Source organism: Staurois parvus, unplaced genomic scaffold, assembly GCF_062004578.1.
Source record: "Staurois parvus isolate SC_StPar_1 unplaced genomic scaffold, SC_StPar_1.0 ptg000706l, whole genome shotgun sequence".
Classification (NCBI taxonomy): Eukaryota; Metazoa; Chordata; class Amphibia; order Anura; family Ranidae; genus Staurois; species Staurois parvus.
The window spans coordinates 901,263-916,648 of NW_028318502.1; the positions used below are offsets into that span (position 1 = coordinate 901,263).

General features: G+C 43.8%; 1 pseudogene; it reads left to right on the forward strand.

The window, feature by feature from the left end:
* Window positions 1-9,452: 9,452 nt before the first annotated feature.
* On the forward strand, window positions 9,453-10,819 carry LOC149445850 (vomeronasal type-2 receptor 26-like; annotated as a pseudogene).
* Window positions 10,820-15,386: the final 4,567 nt, after the last annotated feature.

The window sequence follows — 15,386 nt, forward strand, 5'->3', positions numbered from 1 at the left end:
CAGTCTAAGGCTTGGTTCCCATTACTGCTGTCAGTAATATGTGCAAAATTGTGCATGTTCCTGACACGCAGACACACACACTGCTCTTTAGCAGATGCACAGGGGTGCCATTCATTCTTAATAGTACCCCCACATATTGGTAAATGCCATGTGTTTTTGGTGCAGTCACAGAAAACCATTTGGGATTTTAAAGGAACCAGGTATCAAATAATGACAACTATGTATCAACATACATACAAATGTTTATTTTTACACAAGAAAAAAAGATTATACATAAAACACATTAAAAAAGGAAAAAGATTCTGAATCATTAATATGGGTGCACCCAAAACCAATATCCAACCCTTTATATCCGTATTATACTTGTAGATCAAGATAGTCAAATGCTCTGACCACGTACAGCACTATAAATAGGTTTTATACAAAGAGGGGGGAGAAGAGGGTCACCGATGGGCTCTACACGTTTCGCGGTCCAAGCAGCTTCATCAGAAGTACAGATCAGAATCTATTACAATCTATAAAACAGTATACAGTAAGTATATACACAATGACAAAATATAACAACATAGATACAAATACACATCACATCTTCTCTTTACCACTTCATTTTCTTACCCAAGATACATGTGGGTATTCAGGCATAACAATCAGCCCAAGACCCCACAGTGAGGGAGAGACATCCCCGGGACCATGCGCCACCCCCAAAGCGAGACCACTGGAGCATACTAGGACAGAAGGGGCCACCATCCAACCAGCCTCCAACATTTTCAATGTATCCTACATGGTGGTATAAATATATAGTATGCAGTAATATACTATGATAAGTACATTCCTAATTATAACACAAATAGTATGTAATACCACTTGCACCCAGTCTCTGGAGTTAATTACCAACAATGTCTACACCAAATTCATTGGTAATATTCCCTTAATCAACCCAAATTTCATTGCTGATTGTTAGCAACTGACCATATACAGTCAGGTCCATAAATATTGGGACATGGACACAATTCTAACATTTTTGGCTCTATACACCACCACAATGGATTTGAAATGAAACAAACAAGATGTGCTTTAACTGCAGACTGTCAGCTTTAATTTGAGGGTATTTACATCCAAATCAGGTGAACGGTGTAGGAATTACAACAGTTTGCATATGTGCCTCCCACTTGTTAAGGGACCAAAAGTAATGGGACAGAATAATAATCATAAATCAAACTTTCACTTTTTAATACTTGGTTGCAAATCCTTTGCAGTCAATTAAAGCCTGAAGTCTGGAACGCATAGACATCACCAGACGCTGGGTGTCATCCCTGGTGATGCTCTGCCAGGCCTCTACTGCAACTGTCTTCAGTTCCTGCTTGTTCTTGGGGCATTTTCCCTTCAGTTTTGTCTTCAGCAAGTGAAATGCTCAATCGGATTCAGGTCAGGTGATTGACTTGGCCATTGCATAACATTCCACTTCTTTCCCTTAAAAAACTCTTTGGTTGCTTTTTTCAGTCTGCTTTGGGTCATTGTCCATCTGCACTGTGAAGCGTCCAATGAGTTGTGAAGCATTTGGCTGAATATGAGCAGATAATATTCCCGAAACACTTCAGAATTCATCCGGCTGCTTTTGTCAGCAGTCACATCATCAATAAATACAAGAGAACCAGTTCCATTGGCAGCCATACATGCCCACGCCATGACACTACCACCACCATGCTTCACTGATGAGGTGGTATGCTTAGGATCATGAGCAGTTCCTTTCCTTCTCCATACTCTTCTCTTCCCATCACTCTGGTACAAGTTGATGTTGGTCTCATCTGTCCATAGGATGTTGTTCCAGAACTGTGAAGGCTTTTTTACATGTCGTTTGGCAAACTCTAATCTGGCCTTCCTGTTTTTGAGGCTCACCAACGGTTTCCATCTTGTGGTGAACCCTCTGTATTCACTCTGGTGAAGTCTTCTCTTGATTGTTGACTTTGACACACATACACCTACCTCCTGGAGAGTGTTCTTGATCTGGCCAACTGTTGGGAAGGGTGTTTTCTTCACCAGGGAAATAATTCTTCGGTAATCCACCAGTTGTTTTCCGTGGTCTTCCGGGTCTTTTGGTGTTGCTGAGCTCACAGGTGCGTTCCTTCTTTTTAAGAATGTTCCAAACAGTTGTTTTGGCCACGCCTAATGTTTTGCTATCTCTCTGATGGGTTTGTTTTGTTTTTTCAGCCTAATGATGGCTTGCTTCACTGATAGTGACAGCTCTTTGGATCTCATCTTGAGAGTTGACAGCAACAGATTCCAAATGCAAATAGCACACTTGAAATGAACTCTGGACCTTTTATCTGCTCATTGTAATTGGGATAATGAGGGAATAACACACACCTGGCCATGTAACAGCTGAGAAGCCAATTGTTCCATTACTTTTGGTCCCTTAACAAGTGGGAAGCACAAATGCAAACTGTTGTAATTCCTACACCGTTCACCTGATTTGGATGTAAATACCCTCAAATTAAAGCTGACAGTCTGCAGTTAAAGCACATCTTGTTTGTTTCATTTCGAATCCATTGTGGTGGTGTATAGAGCCAAAAATGTTAGAATTGTGTCCCAATATTTATGGACCTGACTGTACATTATCTATAATAAATTACAAGCAATATAATTATCTAAGGCCCACAATGGGGACCCCCAAGGTTATTTAACCTCCCAGCTCAAGTGAGGGTAGCAGTTTCAAGTTTTTTGTTTTATACATAGGTCATGCAAGAAGTATAAGTCACGTGGATACAGAACTTGGAGATTAGCCAATGTAATACTTGTTATGGGATGCATATTATATGCAATGGTCTTTCTTTTTATTTATATTCTGGGTGCATGGGGTGTTCAGTAAAGTGCCTGACCTCAATCCTACCAGTGTAGGGGCTTCTTGGTGCTGTACTGTCTCCTGCTTGGTGGGCCAATCAGGAACCCAATGCTTGAGCTGGTTCATTTATCCACCCCTCTGCTTGGTTTACCGGCATATAGGAGTTGTGTTCGGCATAGGTGTCCTATTTCCTATGAAGGAAGTGACAACACTGGTGCCATTTGATGATGCAGGTGGGTGGACTTCTGTGGGAGTATATATTGGCCAGTCCTGGGCTTCATTTCCTGTTTTTTGGACTATGTTGCATGTCCCTGATGGTGGTAGTGGTGGTGGTAGAAAATCTTCCTAATATGCAAAGGGATTAACAGTCTGTTCTATATGGTATGTATACATTGTTTCATCTTGTGTGTATATCTTAGTACTTGTCCCTGGGGTTTGATAGTTATCAAATATTTTTTATGTTAGATTAGGGATCAAGTTATTATTGTATTGCTGGATTTTGAAGTTGAGCTAAAACCATGGGCATCCCCATTGCGAGCCTTAGATAATTATATTGCTTGTAATTTATTACAGATTATGTATACTGATCAAAAAATTAAAGGAACACTTTAAAAACACATCAGATCTCAATGGGGAAAAATATCATCCTGGATATCTATACTGATATGGACTGGGTAATGTGTGAAGAATGTAAGGATGCCCCATCATTTGATGGAAATGAAAATGATTGACCTACAGAGGACTGAATTCAAAGACACCCTGAAAATCAAAGTGAAAAAATGATGCAGCAGGCGAGTCCATTTTGCTGTCATTTTATTGCAGCAACTCAAAATGGTACTTGGTAGTTTGTATGGCCCCCATGTGCTTGTATGCATTCCTGACAACGTCGGGGGAGGCTCCTAATGAGACATTGGATGGTGTCTTGGGGTATTTCTTCCCAGATCTGGACCAGGGCATCACTGAGCACCCGGACAGTCTGAGGTGCAACATGGCAGTGCAGGATGGACCAAAACATGATGTCCCAGAGGTAGTTTATTGGATTTAGATCAGGCAAGTGCGGTATCAGTGGTATCAATTCCTTCATCCTCCAGGAACTGCCTGCATACTCTCACCACATGAGGCCGGGCATTGTCATGTACCAGGAGGAACCCAGGAACCATTGCATCAGCGTAGGGTCTGACAATGGGTCTAAGGATTTCATCCTGATACTTAAAGGCAGTCAGGGTGCCATTATCTAGCTTGTAGAGCAGTGGTTCTCAACCTTTCTAATGCCGCGACCCCTTAATACAGTTCCTCATGTTGTGGTGACCCCCAACCATAAATGTATTTTTGTTGCTACTTCATAACTGTAATTTTGCAGTGGGAGGACTAGTGCCACATCATTTGTGTCAGTGGAAGGAGTAGTGCCCCATCACTGATGTCAGTGGGATGAATAGTGTCCCATCGTTGGTATCAGTGGGAGGAATAGTGCCCCACTATTCCTCCCACTGACCCCATTGGTGTCAGTGGGAGGAATAGTGTCCCATCATTGGTGTCAGTGGGAGGAATAGTGTCCCATCATTGGTGTCAGTGGGAGGAATAGTGTCCCATCATTGGTGTCAGTGGGAGGAATAGTGCCCCATCGTTGGTATCAGTGGGAGGAATATTGCCCCATCGTTGGTATCAGTGGGAGGAATAGTGCCCCATCATTGGTGTCAGTGGGAGGAATAGTGCCCCATCGTTGGTGTCAGTGTGAGGAATAGTGCCCCATCGTTGGTGTCAGTGGGAGGAATAGTGCCCCATCGTTGGTGTCAGTGAGAGCAATAGTGTCCCATCGTTGGTGTCAGTGGGAGGAATAGTGTCCCATCATTGGTGTCAGTGGGAGGAATAGTGCCCCATCATTGGTGTCAGTGGGAGGAATAGTGCCCCATCATTGGTGTCAGTGGGAGGAATAGTGCCCCATCATTGGTGTCAGTGAGAGGAATAGTGCCCCATCATTGGTGTCAGTGGGAGGAATAGTGCCCCATCATTGGTGTCAGTGGGAGGAATAGTGCCCCATCATTGATGTCAGTGTGGTGGAGGGGGGAATAGTGCCCCATCATTGGGGTCAGGGGGGGGAATAGTGCCCCATCATTGGTGTCAGTGGGGGGGGAAATAGTGTCCCATCGTTGGTGTCGGTGGGGGGAGGAATAGTGCCCCATTCTTGGTGTCAGTGGGAGGAATAGTGCCTCATCGTTGGTGTCAGTGGGAGGAATAGTGCCCCATGGTTGGTGTCAGTGGGGGGATGAATAGTGCCCCATTGTTGGTGTCAGTGGGGGGAGGAATAGTGCCCCATCGTTGGTGTCAGTGGGGGGAGGAATAGTTCCCCATCGTTGGTGTCAGTGGGGGAGGAATAGTGCCCCATCGTTGGTGTCAGTGGGGGGAGGAATAATGCCCCATCGTTGGTGTATGTGTGGGAGAAATAGTGCCCCATCGTTGGTATTAGTGACACCAATGATGGGGCACTATTCCTCCCACTGACACCAATGATACTTACCTTGCTGACCCCTGCTCCAGCCTGGGCTCGCTCTCTCCCTCTCCCATCTACAGGCAGCATACTTGGCTGCAGCAGCAAAATTTGCACTTACCTGTCAGCTGTCTTCCTTCTCTGGCCGCTCTCCTCTTCACTTGCTCCGGCAGCTCCCTCGATCTTCTTTGATCTACACGAACTGCCGCTCGGCTCCTCCTCTCCAAGCTCCACCTCCTCGCCGGTGATTGGCCGCCTGTGTGCCTCTCCTGAGCTACAGTTCCGGTGGCCAATCAGCGGTGAGGAGGCGGAGCTGTTGAGTGATCCTGGAGGTGTGGCCAGGTGACAGGGGCAGCATATCATCCCGCCCACACATCGCCTGAGACAGAGGAGCCGTATCTCGGTTCCAAAGACCATCGGAAATATGTGTTTTCCGATGGTCTTAGGCGACCCCTGTGAAATGGCCGTTCGACCCCCAAAGGGGTCGCGACCCACAGGTTGAGAACCGCTGTTGTAGAGGTCTGTGCGTCCCTCCATGGATATGCCTCCCCAGACCATGACTGACCCACCACCAAAATGGCCATGCTGAACTATGTTACAGGCAGCATAATGTACTCCATGGCTCCTCCAGACAATTTCACATCTGTCACATGTGCTCAGGGGGAACCTGCTCTCATCTGTGAAAAGCACAGGGCGAAATGGTGGACCTGCCAATTATGGTGTTCAATGGCAAATGCCAAATGAGCTCTATGGTTCTGGACATTGAGCACAGGGCCCACTAGAGGACTTTGGGCCTTCAGGCCACCCTCATGAAGTCTGTTTCTGATTGTTTGGTCAAAGACATGAGTAGGGAAAAAAATGTCAGTGGTCTCCACCTGTAAAACTATTCCTGTTTTTGTGGTCGTCTCATTATTGCCCATCTAGTGCACCTGTACAAAGGATTTGATCTTGAACCCATGGCTGAGGCAAATCTGACCCTCTTTGCTATTTGTATCACTTAGTTTGTATATCCTCATGAGATATGATGGACTATCACAAAATAATAATAATCATCATATTAATAACAATATCTGATTTCAGATTCCGGTATCTCGATGCTCAGATCCCTGTTTACTTGGCAGCAGAAAAAAGTTTGGATCTTCAATTCATATATGCTGCTATGAGTGCATCCCGTGTCCGGAAGGAGAGATATCCAACATTTCTGGTAAAGTTTGTATTTGTTAGTAAATTATTTTTGGCCTGGTCAGAAGTAACCTCAGTACTTAAAGTGTTTGTCAGGGAAAAAAATATGAAGTATGTACCTGCAAAGTGTGCGCATTCCCTCATGTTTTATATATTTAAAGCTACTGCAAGTACAGAAAGATACCTGTTGGTCCTGCTAGAAATGTACTTAGCTCCTAATACTGTTGTAGACTGACAACACACAGGAGTTTGTGAAATGAAATGGTGTCAGCCCTGCCTAGTTTTATTTTGCTATTGTTACTTCTACTAATACTACTACATACAAGAACAAATTACCCCCCTTGGGATTTTAATGCAGCTAATAAAACATCACCATATATATTGATTAAAAATTATATATACTTTATTATACAAATTGTTTTTAAAAAGATTACATCCTAAAACCATTCTAATGGCTCTGATATACTGCTTTAATAATATAGTCCCTTGCAGGGTTACAACAATACAACATTCCCAAAAGCGGGAAGTGACACCATCAATAACTGTCCTATAATCTCCATTTTTATACTGACAAAGCATGAATAAAACAGTTGATATCTCTCTATCTATCCATTCAGTCTTATCTGACCCTTGGCGATTAGATGGACTGTCACTTGTAAGTGACTTTTTCCATGAATTCTCTTAGCAATTATTTTACAGGGTGGGTTGCCAGGTCTTTCCCCAACCCCCACCATACAGGAGATCCTGTGTAGCCAGGGATGAAACTAGGACAATTTAGACAGGAGCCAATTAACCTACCAGCATGTCTTTGGAGTGTGAGAGGAAACTGGAGTACCTGGAGGGTGCCCACGCAAGCACAGGGAGAACATGCAAACTCCATACAGGAGGCGTCATGGTCGGGAATTGAACCCATGACCCATTTACTGCAAGGCAGACGTGCTAACTACTAAGCCACTGTGCCGCCCAAACAGTTGATATGCACTACTCAAAAAAAATTAAAGGAAGACGTTTTAATCAGAGTATAACATCTAGTCAATGAAACTCCTGGGATATGGATCTGGTCAGGTAAGTAGCAGAGGGGGGTGTTTATCAGTTTCAGCTGCTTTGGTGTTAATGAAAGGCACAACAGGTGCACTAGATGGGCAACAATGAGACAACCCCAAAACAGGAATGGTTTTACAGGTGGAGGTCACTGACATTTTTTTCCCTACTCATCTTTTTCTGACTGTTTTTCACTAGTTTTGCATTTGGCTAGGGTCAGTGTCACTACTTGTAGCATGAGACGATACCTGGACCCTACAGAGGTTGCACAGGCAGTCCAACTCCCCTGGGATGGTACATCAGTACGTGCCATTGCTAGAAGGTTTGCTGCGACTCCAAGCAGTCTCAAGAGCATAGAGGCAATTCCAGGAGACAGGCAGTTAGTCTAAGAGAGCTGGACAAGGCCATAGAAAACTCCTTAACCCATCAACAGGACCTGTATCTGCTCCTTGGTGCAAGGAGAAACAAGATGAGCCCTGCCAGAGCCCTACAAAATGACCTCCAGCAGGCCAATGGTGTGAATGTCTCCGACCAAACAATCAGAAACAAACTTCATGAGGGTGGCCTGAGGGTCCCACTTTCTCTAGTGGGCCCTGTGATCCTTGCCCAGCACCACATAGCTCAATTGGCATTTGCCATTGAACACCAAAATTGGCAGGTCCGCCACTGGTGCCCTGTGCTTTTCACAGATGAGAGTATGTTCACCCTGAGCACATGTGACAGACGTGAAATGGTCTGGAGAAGCCGTGGAGAATGTTATGCTGCCTGGAAATTGTTCAGCATGACCGTTTTGGTGGTGGATTAGTGATTGTCTGGGAAGGCATATCCATGGGGGGACGCACAGACTCTACAGGCTAGACAATGGCCCCCTGACTGCCATTAGGTATCGGGATGAAATCCTTAGACCCATTGTCATACCCTACACTGGTGCAGTGCGTCCTGGGTTCCTCCTGGTGCACGACAATGCCCAGCCTCATGTGGCAAGAGTATGGATTCAATTCCTGGAGGATGAAGGAATGGATACCACTGAATGGCCCCCATGCTCCCTTGGCCTAAATCCAATATAACACCTATGGGATATCATGTTTTGGTCTTTCTGCCACTGCCAGGTTGCACCTCAGACTGTCCAGGAGCTCAGCAATACCTTGGTCCAGTTCTTGGAGGAAAATCCCCAGGACAACATCTGTTGACATTGTCAGGCATGCATACAAACACGTGGGGGCCATACAAACTACTGAAGACCATTCTGAGTTGCTGCGATGAAATGTCAGCAAAATGGAATAACCTGTTGCATCATTTTTCACTTTGATTTTCAGGGTGTCTTTGAATTCAGTCCTCTGTAAGTTGATAATTTTCATTTTCATCAAACGATCCTTACATTCCTAACACATTACCCCGTCCATGTCAGTATAGATGTCCAGCATGATATTTTTCCCCATTGCTATCTGATGTGTTTTCAAAGTCTTCCTTTAATTTTTTTTTCAGCAGTGTAGTGACATAATTAATCTATCCCATCCAGTTCAACCAACAGAAAAAAAAGAAATAAAAATGATCAACAGGTATTTTTTTTTTTGCACTTTGTACAGATATAACAAATGTTTCCAGTTGTGTATTTAACAGACCAAAAGGTAACAAATATGTTCATTATCAGGGTTTTCTGACAATTTAAACTGAATCTCCATGATCACATTTCTGCCTATAACACAGTTCTGGTGCATTCCATATTTTGTCTTTTCACCCTTTATTGTGTCCTTATGGAACCAACAATGTTTTACCACTTCCCAGTAGGCACACTCAATATCTATCTATCTATCTATCTATCTATCTATCTATCTATCTATCTATCTATCTATCTCTATATTAATTAATTAATCTTTTTAATTTGTTTTCTAAGCTCTGACCCCGATGCTCATTGTGTTTGTATTGTTCTTCCTGCAGACAGTGAAAACTGCATAAAATGTCCTGATGAAGAATGGCCAAATGAGAAGAAGGATCGGTGTGTTCCAAGAGTGGTGGAATTTCTCTCCTACACTGATGACACCATTGTTGCCATATTTTCCTCCATCTCCATTCTCTGTTGTCTTCTGACTGGTTTAATATTGGGGATATTTATACATTACCAGGACACCCCCATTGTTAAAGCCAATAACCGGAACCTGAGCTATCTTCTCCTGGTCTCCATCATGCTGAGCTTCCTCTGTGTCTTCTTGTTCCTCGGCCATCCAGTAGATGTAACCTGCATGCTGCGTGTCACCTCTTTTGGTGTCATCTTCTCAGTTGCCGTCTCTTCTCTACTTGCCAAAAGTATCATGGTGTGTATTGCTTTTAAAGCCACCAAACCTGGGAGTCCCTGGAGGAAATGGATGGGAGCCAAACTGCCCAATTGTATAATTTGTGTCTTCTCACTGGTCCAAGTCATAATCTGTGTCACTTGGTTGTCTATTTCTCCCCCCTTCCAGGATCAGGACACTCACTCTTATCAGGGGAAGATCATCATTCAGTGTAATGAGGGTTCAGTTATCGGCTTCTACTCTGTCCTGGGATATATGGGGCTTCTGGCAGCTGTGAGCTTCATTATAGCTTTTATAGCCAGGACATTACCGGACAGTTTTAATGAGGCCAAGTACATCACCTTCAGCATGCTGGTGTTCTGCAGTGTCTGGATTGCCATGATCCCGGCCTATCTGAGCACCAGAGGGAAATACATGGTGGCTGTGGAGGTCTTTGCTATAATGGCCTCAAGTTCTGGACTTCTTGGCTGTATATTCTTCCCAAAATGTTACATAATTCTGTTCAGACCTGACCTGAATACAAAAACAGTTATCCGCTAATATGTGGGTTACCAGTCGTTATAGCATTATCTCCATTATCTCCATTATTGTTCAGTTTAGTATTTTGCTAGTACATTGAGAATTAACACTGTTATATACAAACATTTAAATCTCTGGAATGAAGTAAGATGGTGGACAGTAGGCATCATTTTTGCTCTGGCCACCATTGGTATCAGGCACTTTGGGCTTGTTGGAAACCTTGTCCCTGCTGGGTGTAGTGGTTCCTCCCACCATCCATTACATCACTACATAACAATGTAGTCACTTAGTGAGGAGGAACCACAGTGACCAGAGGGGGGAATGTATTCAAAACATCCTAAAGTGTCAGATACCAGAGACACCCATCACTCTTCAAGAGAGGGAAGATTTCACTCACCACCTTCCAGAAAGATAAATATTATACATGTTCTTTCATAAGCTGACTTTAATGTAGTTTAGTTTGGTGTCGGGGTCACTGTAATTATATTGTATGTAGATGTATTTGTCTATATTAATAAATACATTTTGCTTGGTTTAATGTAAAAATCATTTTTAATATTAGGTAAAGTTGATGAGAGCGTGTTATCAGGAAGATCACATTTAATGTGAAAGGTTTACTTCATTTTAAAGGACATTTTCATTATAGGACCTTGCCAGATCCTGATAGGAAAACTTCTAAAGTAAAAACAGATTCCAGGGGCACATTGATCAATCAGAGGTTTATTCTCAGAATCAGAATTACAACAACCAAGGAGCTTAATGTAGGACCCATAAGGTGGTATGTCTCCAAGCTCTAAGATCTCCTGGTCAGACATGTCAAAGAAAAAACTAAAAAAGATTAAGAAGTAATCATTAGAATTCAACACATTTTCCTCACTAGATTCAAGTACCCTCTTGTCCATCAGATGAGCACCATAGTTGTCCTGGGCAACCTCCGGCTCCAACACACAGAGCTCCCTGGAGGTTTCTAGGGACAGCTCTGAGGCCTCATATACTGTTTCTAGGGAAGATAGCATACCCTGTTTAGCGGTCACCCCACCTCATTCAATTCAGAACTTTGTTCAGCTGACACAGGTGTATACACAGCAGCAATATCATACTCATCAATAGACATCGCATCAACGGAATAATTTTTAACCCTTTCCTACCCACTACACAGGGCACTGCACTGAGGCAAGTCCTTTTTCACACAGATGGTGGGTCTCCCAGTTGGGGTCACTCCCATAGCAGTTTGGGCAATCACACAGTCCGTCTTTCACATGACTTTTCCATCAACACTCGGAAGCGTAACAGCTTTTGCCATCTTCATTTGAGTACGTTGACTTTCTTCTGCTGCACTTCTACTGGCCAACTCCCCCAGGTGGCCACAGGATGAAATTACAGCAGGCATCTCCCTCTCTTAACCACTTCCTGTCCACCCTATAGCAGTAATACTGCTACAGGGCAGCATGGGTGCGCAAAAATACATATATATACATGATTTGAGGCCCGGGGGACGCGTGCGTGTGACCCCGCTGACCCGTGGGTGCCGTGATTCGGTCCCCAAGGGATCAATCATCAGATTTAGGCCAGTGATGTTCAACATACAATGGATGATCAATCCCTGGCCTATCAGGGATCTTCCTGTACCTGTGTATAGGAAATGATGATATCTTCTCTCTCTGGGCACATTCCATTCGGCACATTCCGAGAAGAAAGACACAGTGAGTAAATCAGCACACTTGCACACAGTTAGAACACTGTCAGATCACATTTAACCTCTTGATCGCCCCCCCCAGTTAACCCCTTCACTGCCCTGTCAACAGTGTTATTAGTACAGTGTACAGATTTTTTTGCTAATCACTGTATTAGTGTAACCAAAGACTTGAGATAGCATTAGCGTCAGTTAGTGCCCCTCCCAGATAGCATCAAATTGCCCGTCATTACATCAGTCATCACATTTAACCCCTTGATTGCCAGGAACATGCTAAAATACACAACAAACCTCCATTGCTAGTATAGTGTCTGAATGGATCAATATCAAGATCAGAACTATACCAGCTTTCCCTGAAGAAGTCACCTGACAACGTGACATAACATAGGACGCGAGCGTGGTGACGTACTTCCGGCGCGGACGCTATCTTGCTGCACCCAATGTACCCATGTAAGTACACCTTTAGCATGAGGTTTTAATGCTTGATATATTCACATATATTGTGAGTGGGCATTTGGCTGTTCTGAATCTTTGAGAGTTAATTAAATACGGATTTACCCTATGGGAGGTTTCTTTTTATCTTTACCCTACCTGTGATGTGAGTTGGTGGTTTGCTGGAGGGGACCTGGCTATTCCTAGTGAGGGGGCTATCATCAACCTGAACAGGTGCCCATAACGCGAGGGAGCCTCAGCAGAGAGGATTCCTGGCTTTAAATAAAAAAAGCATTTTGGCCCTTTGAGGGTCGCTTCAAGGAGGTGAGGGGGCATTTAGCCACATACGGATTATTTCCATTGGTGGTCATGCACATCCACAATATCACTTGCACATAGAAGTGTTTGGAATATTTTGGTGTATACGCACCTTTTTGGACTTGTTTTTTTCTTGTTTTTATGGACTATCTTATGTGATTTAAGTTGATGTGATTGTATTATTACATTTTTTTGCATTTGTTATACCTTTATGGCACTTGGCACTACTGTGGAAATTTGATCCCACATTTAGGGATCCACTTTATGTCACACTTTAGTATGTATATGGCTTAATTTAGCCATTATCTGTGGCCACGTTTGCATGAAAATATTGATCCCTTTCAGGGATTCACGTTTTTTATTTTTTACTATACTTTTGGTCCCATTTGGACAGTGGGTGTCACTGGTTCCTGGTCTCGATACCAGGTGAGATCACGTTTATCCACTTTAGATCCCAGAGAGTCACACATTAGTATAGGGTCCTCAAAAATGCAGCGTTAGCGGGATCAGCCCTGGCATCTGCCAGTACCTGCGTATAGCCCCTACACTAACCCCCCTCCCCCCTCTTCCCCAGCCAGTGCAGTGTCAATAGACCACTGATAGAGTCACTTGATACATTGCACACAAAACCGCAGTGTTTGCAGAATCAGGCCTGATCTCTGGTAGCACTTACAGGTACATTTTTTTTGTAGCGGTTCGAGCAGGCCCTGACAGCCAGGTGCTCTTTTTCCCGTAAGTCGCACTAGGTACCTATATAGTTAGTGGCCAAAATGTCCAACAAAAGGTACTCTACAGGATTTTGTGCATGTCAGGTGAGAGCGAAGGGGAAAACTCATTGACAAAATCCTCCTCAGAATATGAATCTTTGGACATCAGCGGCACCCTGACAGATAGCTCAGACGATGGAGAAGAGGTCCCTGCTAAGATCAAGTGTACCCGACCCCATTCCCAATTACTTGATGATTCTAAAATGCAGCAGAGTGCCAGTACTAGTGCCGTTCTACCTTTTGGTGAACTGGAGAGCACCAACAGCCTAGTACATCCTGGTCTTTCACATACCAGCACTGCAGTATCACTTGGTGACGTGGTGAGTTCCATAAGTGCAGTACAAACTGGTGCAGTGGCTAGCATATAGTTGCAAGAAAAAGTATGTGAACCCCTTGGGATTACGTGGAGTTTTGCATGAATTGGGCATAAAATGTACTCTGAACGTCATCTAAGTCACAACAATAGAAGAACACAGTCTGCTGAACATAATACTACACAAACATTAGATCTTGCCATGGTTTAATTGCACATAACATGTAAATAATACTCCTTTGGTGTGGACCCTGTATGCATAGATGTTCAAAGGGAGTAGGCTTCCCCAGGATCAATGAGGGTGACATGGTAGAAAAAAATTGTCGTATTTGAAGATAGATATATAAATGTTGAGATGGTAGAAGGGATTTTTTCTGGAGATCTGAGAATGAATGTAGTTTTCGAGTCACCGGGTGTACCAAGTGACGCAGTTGGGAAAGGTTTGCTGCGATCCAAGGGGACATCCGGGACATGGCCATATTATCCAGGAGATTGGGGTTGTAAAGGATATTGGTCAGTGGAGAACAGTCAGAGACCAATGCAAATTTAGCCTTACATTTCTGCCAAACAGTCAGGGAAAAATGCATGGGACCAAGGAATAGATGATGAAAGGATGAGACGTCCACTGCCAAGGTCGACCAAAGGAGGGAGCAAGGATGGGCTGGAAATAACTGCAAAGATTCAATCTCAGTCCATATGTTGGGGATAATGCGTAGACCATGACATGAGAAAACAAAGATGAGTAGCAAAATAGTAGGTTACTATATCTGGTGCCCCTAAGCCCCCTCTAGAACGCAGAGAGAGTAGTACAGAACGTGCAATTCTATGCCGTTTGTTGTGCCAAATGAAATGCAGAAGGGATTTCTGGAGAGAATTAAGTTTTGATTGGGATGGGGAGGGTCGCAAAGAAATATAGAAGTTTGGGTAACAGTCACCTTTAGTACATTGATGTGTCCAAGGAAAGAAATGGGCAGGGAATCCCAGAATTTCAAAGAGTGGGAAATAGCTATAAATAGGGGGGGGAGATTAGCCTCTTATATGGAGTGGTAGGAGGGAGTAAGGTTAGTACCTAAATATTTTAAAGAGTGGGTGCACCACCGGTAAGGAAAGGACTCTTGAAGAGAAGATAGAACAACGGGTGGAATGTGTAGTGGGAGTGCCTCAGTTTTGGTTGTATTAACTTTGTAACCTGACAGGACCCCGAATTGTCGCAAGGACTTATGTAAAATCGGTAGGGAGGTGTGAGGACTCAAGAGTGTGAGGAGGATGTCATCTGCAAACAGGGATAGTTTTTACTCACGGGTATGGGATTGTATCCCACGTATATCTGGATTAGACCTGATGGCAATAGCTAATGGTTCCAAACAGAGAATGAACAATAAAGGAGAGAGTGAACAGCCCTGACGCCTACCATTTGACATCTGGAAGGGGGACGAAAGAAAGGAGGCTAATCTGACCTGCGAGAAGGGGGAAGAATAAAGAACCTTCAAAGCTGCCACAAATGGG